The sequence below is a fragment of the Syzygium oleosum genome, unplaced genomic scaffold (assembly GCF_021117445.2).
Source record: "Syzygium oleosum isolate NSW1041296 unplaced genomic scaffold, Sole_v2.1 Sole_v2.21, whole genome shotgun sequence".
In the NCBI taxonomy this organism is placed as follows: Eukaryota; Viridiplantae; Streptophyta; class Magnoliopsida; order Myrtales; family Myrtaceae; genus Syzygium; species Syzygium oleosum.
The window spans coordinates 2,882,360-2,892,103 of record NW_026607505.1 but is presented as its reverse complement, the minus strand read 5'-3'; the positions used below and the strand labels follow the sequence as shown (position 1 = coordinate 2,892,103).

The following is a 9,744-nucleotide window of genomic DNA, read 5'->3' as shown; positions in this document are numbered from 1 at the left end:
AACATTCAAAATTTAACTTACAGACGCACCTTGTAAGTTTCCCATCGGGAGAAATTATTACCAATCCAGCTCCAGCCATGCTCTTAGCACGCGATCCATCAAAATACATGGTCCATGGTAGCACCTGACTGAGACTTTGCTCATTTTCTTCCATTTGTAAACATGGATATTCGGTAAGAAAATCAACAATGGCCTGGCCTTTTACTGCTTTGATCGGCACATATATCAAATCAAACTCGGACATTATAAAGGCCCACTTTGCTATACGCCCTTTTATAACAGGTCGGGATAGCATATATTTTATTATATCAGTTTTACCGATCACATGTACTGTAGTTGGCAGCAAATAATGCCTTAACTTCATACAAGCAAAGTATAAAGATAGACATAATTTTTCAATTGCGGTATATCTTTTTTCAACATCAGTTAACACCCTGCTCAAATAATATACCGCTTGTTCTTTCCCATTCTCATTTTCTTGAGCCAACATACTCCCGATAGTTATATCGGTAGCTGATAAGTACAATTTCAGTGGTTTGCCTGCTTCTGGCGGCATTAATACAGGCGGATTCATTAGATAAGCTTTGATCGAATCAAACGCCTTCTGTTGTTTTTCTTCCCATATAAATTCATCCTGCTTTTTGAGACGCAGAAGCTGTGTCATCGGCTCCATTTTATCAGACAAATTGGCAATGAATCTTCTTAGAAAATTTATTTTCCCGATCACCATCTGTAGTTGTTTCTTTGATGTAGGGTGAGAAAGCTCCATAATAGCCTTTGTTTTGTTCTTGTCAACTTCGATTCCCCTCTGATTGACCAAAAATCCCAAGAAATTTCCTGCTTGTATTCCAAAGGCACACTTGGTTGGATTCATCTTCAATTTGTATTTCCTTGTCCTAATAAACGCTTGCTCGAGATAATCCAGATGATCTTTTTGAGCTGATTTAACCACCACGTCATCAATATAAACTTCTAAGAATTTGCAAATCATATCATGAAAAATCAAACTCATTGCCCGCTGATACGTAGCTCCTGCATTCTTTAGTCCAAAAGGCATAACCACCCACTGAAAAGTCCCGATTGCACCAGGACATCTAAATGCTATCTTCGGGACATCTTCCTTAGCTATAAATATTTGGTTATAACCCGAATGACCATCCATCAGGGATAACATCTCATTTCCCGATGCTGAGTCTACTAACATATCTGCCATAGGCATTTGGTATTCATCCTTTGGAGTGGCATTATTCAGATCCCGAAAGTCAATACAAACTCTCAGCTTCCCATTCTTCTTTTTCACAGGGACAATATTTGAAAGCCACTCTACATACCTGGTTGTTTCAATAAATCTTGCTTTCAGCAGCCTTTCTATTTCCTCTTTGACTTTATCCACCACATCTGGAGCAAACCTTCTTGCTAGCTGCTTATGCGGACGAAATCCTTTTTTGATTGGAAGACGATATTCTACAATGTCTCTTGATAAACCAGGCATTTCATTATAGTCCCATGCAAAACAATCCTTATATTCTTTGATTAGATTAACCAACTTTTCTTTCATGCCCCCTTGTAAAAAAGCACTCACATATATCGGGCGGAAACGACCAGGCTCCCCTATATCAACTTCTAACAATGGATCTTGAGCCTCCATTGTCCTGTCTTCTTTGACCAGTGGATCTTCCCATTCATCTATACAATCTGAGGCTTCAACCTTTTGATGCGCCATTTCCGCCAAATATACAAAATACTTTTCACAAACTTCTTGCAATACTGACTCGCTTTCCATATAGAGTATGTAATTCTTCCAATGCCAAGCTTGACTTAGGGATCCATTCGGCTTTCGCATCCCCAAAGCGGCAATAAGCAAGGGACTGTGGATCTGTCCCTGGTGTTTCAACAGCATAACCTTCATATGCACAGTCTCGATATTTTTGGCAAATATCAGTCCACCCGATTGAAACATATCCCGAATCTGCCTCAACATACTCCACTTTCTCGCCATTCCAAAATGCCAAGACTTGATGCAAAGTTGAAGGTACGCACTGATTAGAGTGTATCCAATCTCTTCCGAGCAGCAGATTATATGAACCATCAGACTCTATCATAAAGAAAGTCGTTTTGGACGACTTGGACCCTATAATCAAATCCAGCACTATTGCCCCCTTGACTTCGGTAACTTCCCCAAGAAAATCAGCCAGCTGAACATTGGAAGGGATAATGTCATCATCATCCTTCCCTAATTTCTTGAAGTACTTGTAAGATACGAGGTTCAAAGTGGCTCCAGCATCTACGAAAATTTTACCGACAGACCTACCATTGACCTTTCCTGAAATAACCAAGGATCTTAGATGCTTTGCTTTTGCAGAAGGTACCTTATCAAACTTAATGGCTTCCTTGTCGGGAAACTGGAATTCTGCCATGGCTATTTCCTTTTCCGAAATGTGTTCGGTATCTTCTTCCACTACCAAATCAGTTCCATATTCCGCTGGAAGTTTAGCATGGATCATATTTATCCGTAATGGATGATCATATTTCTTTGACATTTTGGGGTAGCCAATTCGGTAACTCGTGTCATTTCCTCGTGACCATTTAGGACCCAAGTCCTTTTGCCCCACCTTTCCTTGATGTCTTGGATTGAGAGCTACAGTGAACTGCCCAAAATTAACTGTCTGAGGAGCTTGTGAAACTTCTTCTTTTTTCATCTCAACTTGAGAACTATTTCCCGAATCCCCTGGCTCTGATTTAATTTGATCTTTTTGATCAGGGTTTCTCTTCCAGACCCAATTACCTTTCTTACTAACAGATGTGAAAGGTAAATCCTGCTTTGCTATACTTTTAACTCGGCTATCTTGGAAATTCCTTTGCCTATTTTTCATCCGCTGAAAACGCCTCTTAATGGTTCTGTAAGACGCTTGTCCTGGCGATTTAACTGTCGACCATTTTCCTTCGGGAGGATTGTGTGGCACTTTAACTGTTTTTCGCTTGTGGATCTCTTGGGAATTTGACGGTGGTGGATCATCAAACTCATCTCCCCAGCCAGTCGGCACAATTGGTAATGACGGAGGTGCATAATCATCCGTATCTCCGTAATAGACCACATAGTCAAACTTCCCACTAGGTTGTCCAAGCAATCCGACTTTAGGATCACCTTCTTTATATCGTTGCCACAAATTCTTTTTCTTTGCGGGCTTGGGTAATGTTTCTTTTTCTTCATGAACCTGAGTGGTTGATTCCCGAAGTGGGAAAGCTGGTTGTGACGAACCATAGTGATATTCCTTCCTCTCACATCTTTGACTAACATCTTTTCTTTCGGGAACATGTGCTGTTTGTCTTGATTGAACTTCCTGATCTTCGGTAGCAACAATCTCAGATTTTACCTGTGGTCTACTTATTCTGCGGACAAACGATTCCGATCGATATCTCCCCCTTGTTCCTCTCATGTATTGGAACTTGGGTATTTCCCGATTCTGGTGAATTAACTCTTGGTGACAACGAGCGCAAAGTTGCTTGTTATTGTCACCTGTCATATCTCGTATGTTAAGCATACTAATCATGTTCGGGAAAGGGTCTGTATCCACTTCCATTGGGGCCTTACCTTTGTCTTCAACAAACTTAATTTTGCCTTGGCGAATTGCTTCTTGAATAGTCTTCCTAAATACAATGCAATTCACCGTATCATGGGTTGTAGAGTGATGCCACTTGCAATACCTCTTATCTGTCATTTCCTCCTTTGGCGGAATTATTTGCCCTTCAGATAACTTGATCACTCCATCCTTCAATAACAGATCAAATATCTCATCCAACTTGTAGATGTCGAAGGAATAGTTATTTGTCTCCTTAGCCTTGAACTTGGATGCATCTCTCATCCTGGCTGGCTTTAGTGCTGGGCACACATACGGTTTTTCAAGCACCATAGTTGCTACGGCTATTTCATTCTCCTCTTCGGCTATATCACCTTGTTCGGTATTTTCAGCAAATGCCACTGTATGCCGATTATCCTTGTTCGGCTTCTTATCTTTCTCCTTCAACAAGTGTTCGTACTTGGAAACCCGTGCGTTCAACTGAAAGAGATCATCAAATGCTTGTCCTTCAAATCTTTCTTTAAGGTTGAACCTCAAGCCATTAAAAGCCAAATCCGTGAACTCCTTTTCGGTAAGTGACGTTAAACATCGGTTTCTGGATTTCTTGAAACGTGCAATATACTGATCTACCGTTTCGGTACCATATTGATACATCCTGGCCAAATCGGCTACCGTTACTTCTGGTACTGTTCGGTAAAATTGAGAATGGAACTGCCTTTCCATCTCCGTCCATGTCTGAATAGAATTCGCATGCAGATTCGTATACCAAGTAAACGCTGTTTTTGACAAAGACAGTGGGAACAATCTTAACCTTAAATACTCATTAGTTCCGGCTTCTCCACATTGTGCTAAGAATCGACCCACATGTTCCACAGTTGACTGATCTTCTTCTCCTGTAAATACAGCAAAATCTGGCATCTTGAAACCCCTCGGATATGGTATATTGTCAACCCAATCGGGATGTGGTTTCCTATACACTGGCCTTGGCATTCCTCTTCCTGCTCCCAATTGTTGCATTACCAATTCTGCAACTCTATCTGGGTTCCATGGCCTTAAATTTTGCTGGCCTACCCAAGGATCTTGACCTCTAGGATCGAACTGTTGCGGTCGATTCACCCCTTGCTGCTCTACGTTGAAATTAACAGGCAGTGGTGGTCTATAAAGAGGATTTTCTATCACATGAGGATATGGTTGAGGCGCAGGTGGTCTGATATGGTCAATATTAGGCATATTCACTGGTAGAGGTACATTCGTCCCTGATGGTGCATTAGTGGTCACAGGATTAATCAAATTAACCTCATTTGAGGCATTTTGAGGGAAATTATAAGCACTCACACCATTCACAAGGTTTATAGGGGTAGGATTCTCTGGCCTTGGTATAATTCTAACAGGAGGTTGAGAATTTGATCCCCCACTACCATTATATCCAACATCAAGAGGTCCCGATGTTGGTGGGAATGATGTTGTCGCCGGAGGATTTACATAAAAGGGTGGAATTTGAGAAGATGAAGTGGGACGCGATATTACCTCATTTATAGTATTGATCACCATGGGCTTTATCACATCAGTTACATGTCGCACCATATGATTGGTAAGATCGTTCTGCTGCTCCTCAAACATCCTTCTTATCGTGGCTACCAAGGTGTTATCTGGTGCCAACACACGGGCTTGTTCTTCAGTTAATTGTCGAGGAATGTCGGCATTCTCCTCTACTTGATTTGCTGCAGAATGTTCAGAACGTGCTTCATCAACTGGATTGTTGATGTTGCCGACCGGTATTCCTTCAGATTGCCTAGTTCTCACCATTTCTCCAAATCTTACCACGCAGGTCCCACCGGGCGTGCCAAAAAGATGTTCGCTCGTTTTGCGACGAGGAATATCCTTCACCGAAACTGTGATTTTCGGTTTTTATTAAAGTAGGTTCTGTGGCTTGATTACTAGGAATATCGTGGCGAAAAAACAGAGTGTAGTGCTGGTTTATGTGGAAGCGGGTAGAAATTGAGTGGATTGAAAATGGATCTGGGATCAACAGAGTTCCAAGCTACGTTACAATACTCCTACGAAAGCGGTAAAGGGCTTGAAGGTTAACTAAAGCTACAGGAAGCTGTAAACGCAGGAAGTAAAAGTGCAAATGAAACTAAAGTGCATATAAACTTGAGTGTTTTTGCATTCTTGTGTCTGTGTTCTCCTCTTCTTCTTTCCTCTGAGTACGTATATCTCCTCCTACCCTGTAACTGCTTGTCGGTTACTTCTTTGTTTTCGAACTTTGAATTTTGGCGCTTTCAATAACTGCCTTATCTACCCACGTTTTCCAATTTCATTGTCCACCAAAACTTGATCTCAACTGCTGGGATAACTTCCAATTTGGATAAATGATCTCCCACGATCTGTTCGTGTTTACTATCTCCACTTCTTGCTCATAACTTCCTGTTGTCACGATTCACGTGGCTGGGTTGTGATCTTGCCGATTTTCGGTAACTTCAACATTTCCCGAAATGTAAACTTTTCATGTTTCGGTAAAATTACCGATTCTCTCCGGTCACAGAGTTCGGGACATGGTGCCACTCACGCTTACTATATTCCCGAATTTTATCCAAACGTACTACGACTGAGCTCCATTGTCCATCGGATTTTGACATTAAACCGACGTGACATCCATGCCGATTTTGGTGTAAACACATATATATATTTGGTTGAGTCTGTCGATTTTGATGTCCATAACTTATGACCCACTAATCAACGACATGGTTCAAGGAAAAATCTGGAACGAAGTGTAATGTGACCTAGAGTTTTAAAGTCCGCAATGTGTTAATGATAACCTGACCTTTTGCTTAGATTGATGCGAACTCATTCGGCATCGTCATGTGGAAGCTGCTGACAGGAGAAAAACCGTATGCAGATTTGGATGTTAACCACATGATAGGTGATGTTACTTCATTTCATACTTTTATCTCAATTAAGTGAATATTGGCTGCTGACTAACGAGATTGCAATCAAATCAGGGGGCATCTTGAACAACACACTGCGGCCGCAAGTACCAGCATCTTGTAATCCAGAATGGAAATCGCTGATGGAGAGGTGCTGGTCATCCGAGCCATCAGAAAGACCAAGCTTCGCCGAAATTGCAAGGGAGTTATGTTCTATTGCTTTGAAGAGCTCTTCAAAGATCTATAATCGCAGATAGGAGTTGTACATGATCCCTCAAGCACAAATATGCCAGACAAGTTGCCGATTGCAGTTGAATCCTGAAGATTGGTGCTCTGTGTGTAAAGTAGATTTTGATATTATCGGTTGTACCACTGTTTTTTTCAGGTTTTCCATTTCATAGACGTGCTTGGCAAGGCTTGCAAAGCTCCAAGATAGCCATCATCTTCCTGCTTGGCAGCTATAGCTTTTTCCCTCTGGTGATTAGTTCGGTAGGTTGCTTAAATTTATCGCCAGATACAGATTTCATCGGTACTCTTTAGGAGCTCGTGTTGTACCGACACGAAGTGTCTTTGTTTTCTGTATCTCAATTCAATGACGATTATAACATGTGCACCTATGGATATAATTTGAGCATATGTATTAGGATTCTCGACTCAAATTTCTCAAGGTTAGAGTATGACTCGCTTTTCGTCACTCTCCACTTGCATCCTTAATCGATCGTTTCTATTGCCCCGTTAAAGATTTAGGAAGGGTCAACCACCACAACATACAAGTAGTACATACATATATGTTTAAACTGTCCCAAATGATTCCACCATGTTGTTGACTGCTAACGCTATTTGCTCCTGGTAACACATCATTTCAAAAGAAGGAAGTCGCAGTGAAGTTTCCCCTGTATGACTATGTGGAGATGCCCATTCGACAACAGGGGCAATGAGCGTGAGCCTCCAGCCACGGAACCAAGCACCTTGAGTGGAATCGGTGCGCACAGGGTAGCTGAACCAGGGTCTCGCCGACCTCGAACCTCTCCAGGCAAATGGCGCACTCATCTTGGTCAGTGGCTCTCCACCTCATCATCTTACCCCAACCGAACCTCTTCGAAATGGTAGAACCGCTGCCTCTGCCGAAACTCTGCACAGCATGAACCATCGTCTGCAATTGCAATTCCCTTGCTCTCGAGCTCTCTCCATCATCGTGCCTAAAAAGATCAAGCAAAGATAACAAGTAAACGGTTTTTCGCTCCAATTCTAATTTAAAGAACTAACAAATCCCACACAACCATAGAGTCTGAAGGTTCTTGCTCCAATTCATACCTTGCAGCTAATTCCAATAAAAATAAACAAAAGAAAAAGAACATGCTGTCATAATGCAAGTTCGTCCGTTGACCTTCTCATGATTTCTGGTTTCCTCTGAATTCTCAGCCTCTCATCCAGTCTATGCTTGGCTTCCCTTGCCACTCCTCCCAGTTCCTCGTCATCTTCATATGCTTGGTTGATTATGTTCCTACCTTGCTGATTTTTCACAATGGAAGAAAATGAGAAAAGTTATGGATACATCAGATCAAGTGATGAATCTAAAATAACCTAACTTCGAATATCAGAAACACAATATGTTGAATAGAAGAGACTCAACAAAACATTACACGATAGATTTGCATACACATATGCATCTAAAACCTCTTTTTACTGAAATCTCGCGACCCTCTAATTACTTCGTCACGCAACAGAGAGAGAGGACAGAACTATGTACAAGAGAAGAGGTCGCAGCATGGTAGGTTGTGTAGAGACAGAACGAGAAACGTCTTGTAGTAGTCGTAGCGGCAGTAGTAGTGACGACCAGCGAGTCAGGCTGTCCTCGGCTATGATAGAACCTTCTTCTCCAGGCAAATTCAACACCAAGAAGCATCCTTACAATCGAGTTTATGATGTATACGTACTAGAATTAAGTCGGGAATGAGCTTTGGATATATTCAGTCGACGAATGAACATATGTATAGAGAGATAGAGGGCAGGTGTTGCAGAAACAAGGAAGATCTTGCAAAAATCTGTTGCTCAGTATATAAAAAGTGCAGGTGAAAAGTATAAATCGAATAAACGGTGTAAAAAAATCTTGTCATTTGTGTAGTTGAGATTTAAACTAAGGAAGTTCATTGCATCTTTGCTTGCGTAACTCTTTTGCCTTCGTTTTTCTTAAAAAGTAACGAAGCTTCATTACCACGAAGTTTTAATGGGCTGTCCAGATAAGTCAAAACCTGCTACATACGTACGTACTTGCATCCTCAATTAATAAATTTAGGCGGCATGAATTGCCTTAGTTTTCACCTCTGAATTCAGCATCTTAAAGGCTTCACTAGCAAGAGACTGAAGTTGGCGTTCGGACTATGACTTTTGCCGGGATAATTACCAAAGAAAAAGTCATAAATTTATTGTACAGATATCAATTTAGTACTAAATATTTCAATTTAACCAATTTAGTTTTGAAGAATTTGACGATTTACCTACCTTTTTTTTTTTTTCTGTTTTTTCCTTCTTCCTTAGCTGGTTGCCAGCCTTGGCGATGGCCATGACCGACCACAAGCGAGGGCCGGCAAGGTCAACTTCACCAGCCTTGGGTGAGGCTCGCCCAGCCCCGACGAGGCTTAACCCTTGCCAGATCCGACGAGGGCAAGGTTGGACCTCGCTGGATACAGCGAGGTTGATCCTCGCAAGTGGCTAGGCAAGGCTTGACCCTGCCCGATCCGACGAGGTTGATTATCGCTAGTGGCTGGGCAACGTTGACCCTCATCTATGGCTGGTCGTCGACCATCGCCAAGGCCCGTTGATTGACTGAGAAAGAAGGAAAAAAGAAGAAAATAAAAATTCAAAAAATTATAAAAAAGCAAAAAAAAATTATTTACTTCAACGTCAGACATGCCACGTAGCAATTTCCAGTCAAAATTGGCGAAAAAGATTACATTGGCAAATTGTCAAAGGATTTAGGACTAAATTAGTGAAATTGAAAGATTAATAACTGAATTAACATCCGTACAATATGTTTAAGAATATTTTGGTAATGTTCCCGATTTTTGTCTGTTGAGAAAAAAAGGTAACTTAATACACACAAGAGAGAGAAAACTCTAAATATATACACCGTGGAATTTCTCTCTTGGTACACCGTATTAGCATAATAAAAGATTAATCGATCGACATCGCATTCTTGTTAGTTAATTCAAGGTGCGTTTTTTGCCTCGGTTTTTGCG

General features: G+C 41.3%; 1 long non-coding RNA gene and 1 pseudogene across 1 annotated transcript; one reads left to right on the top strand and one right to left on the bottom strand.

Moving 5' to 3' along the window:
- Nucleotides 1–6,340: 6,340 nt before the first annotated feature.
- On the top strand, nucleotides 6,341–7,135 carry LOC130140715 (uncharacterized). The gene is made up of 2 exons (XR_008818695.1): nucleotides 6,341–6,501; nucleotides 6,581–7,135. It is a non-coding gene; the product is annotated as an uncharacterized LOC130140715 (long non-coding RNA).
- Nucleotides 7,136–7,207: 72 nt separating this feature from the next.
- Nucleotides 7,208–8,543, bottom strand: LOC115690745 (uncharacterized; annotated as a pseudogene).
- Between the last annotated feature and the right edge of the window lie 1,201 nt (nucleotides 8,544–9,744).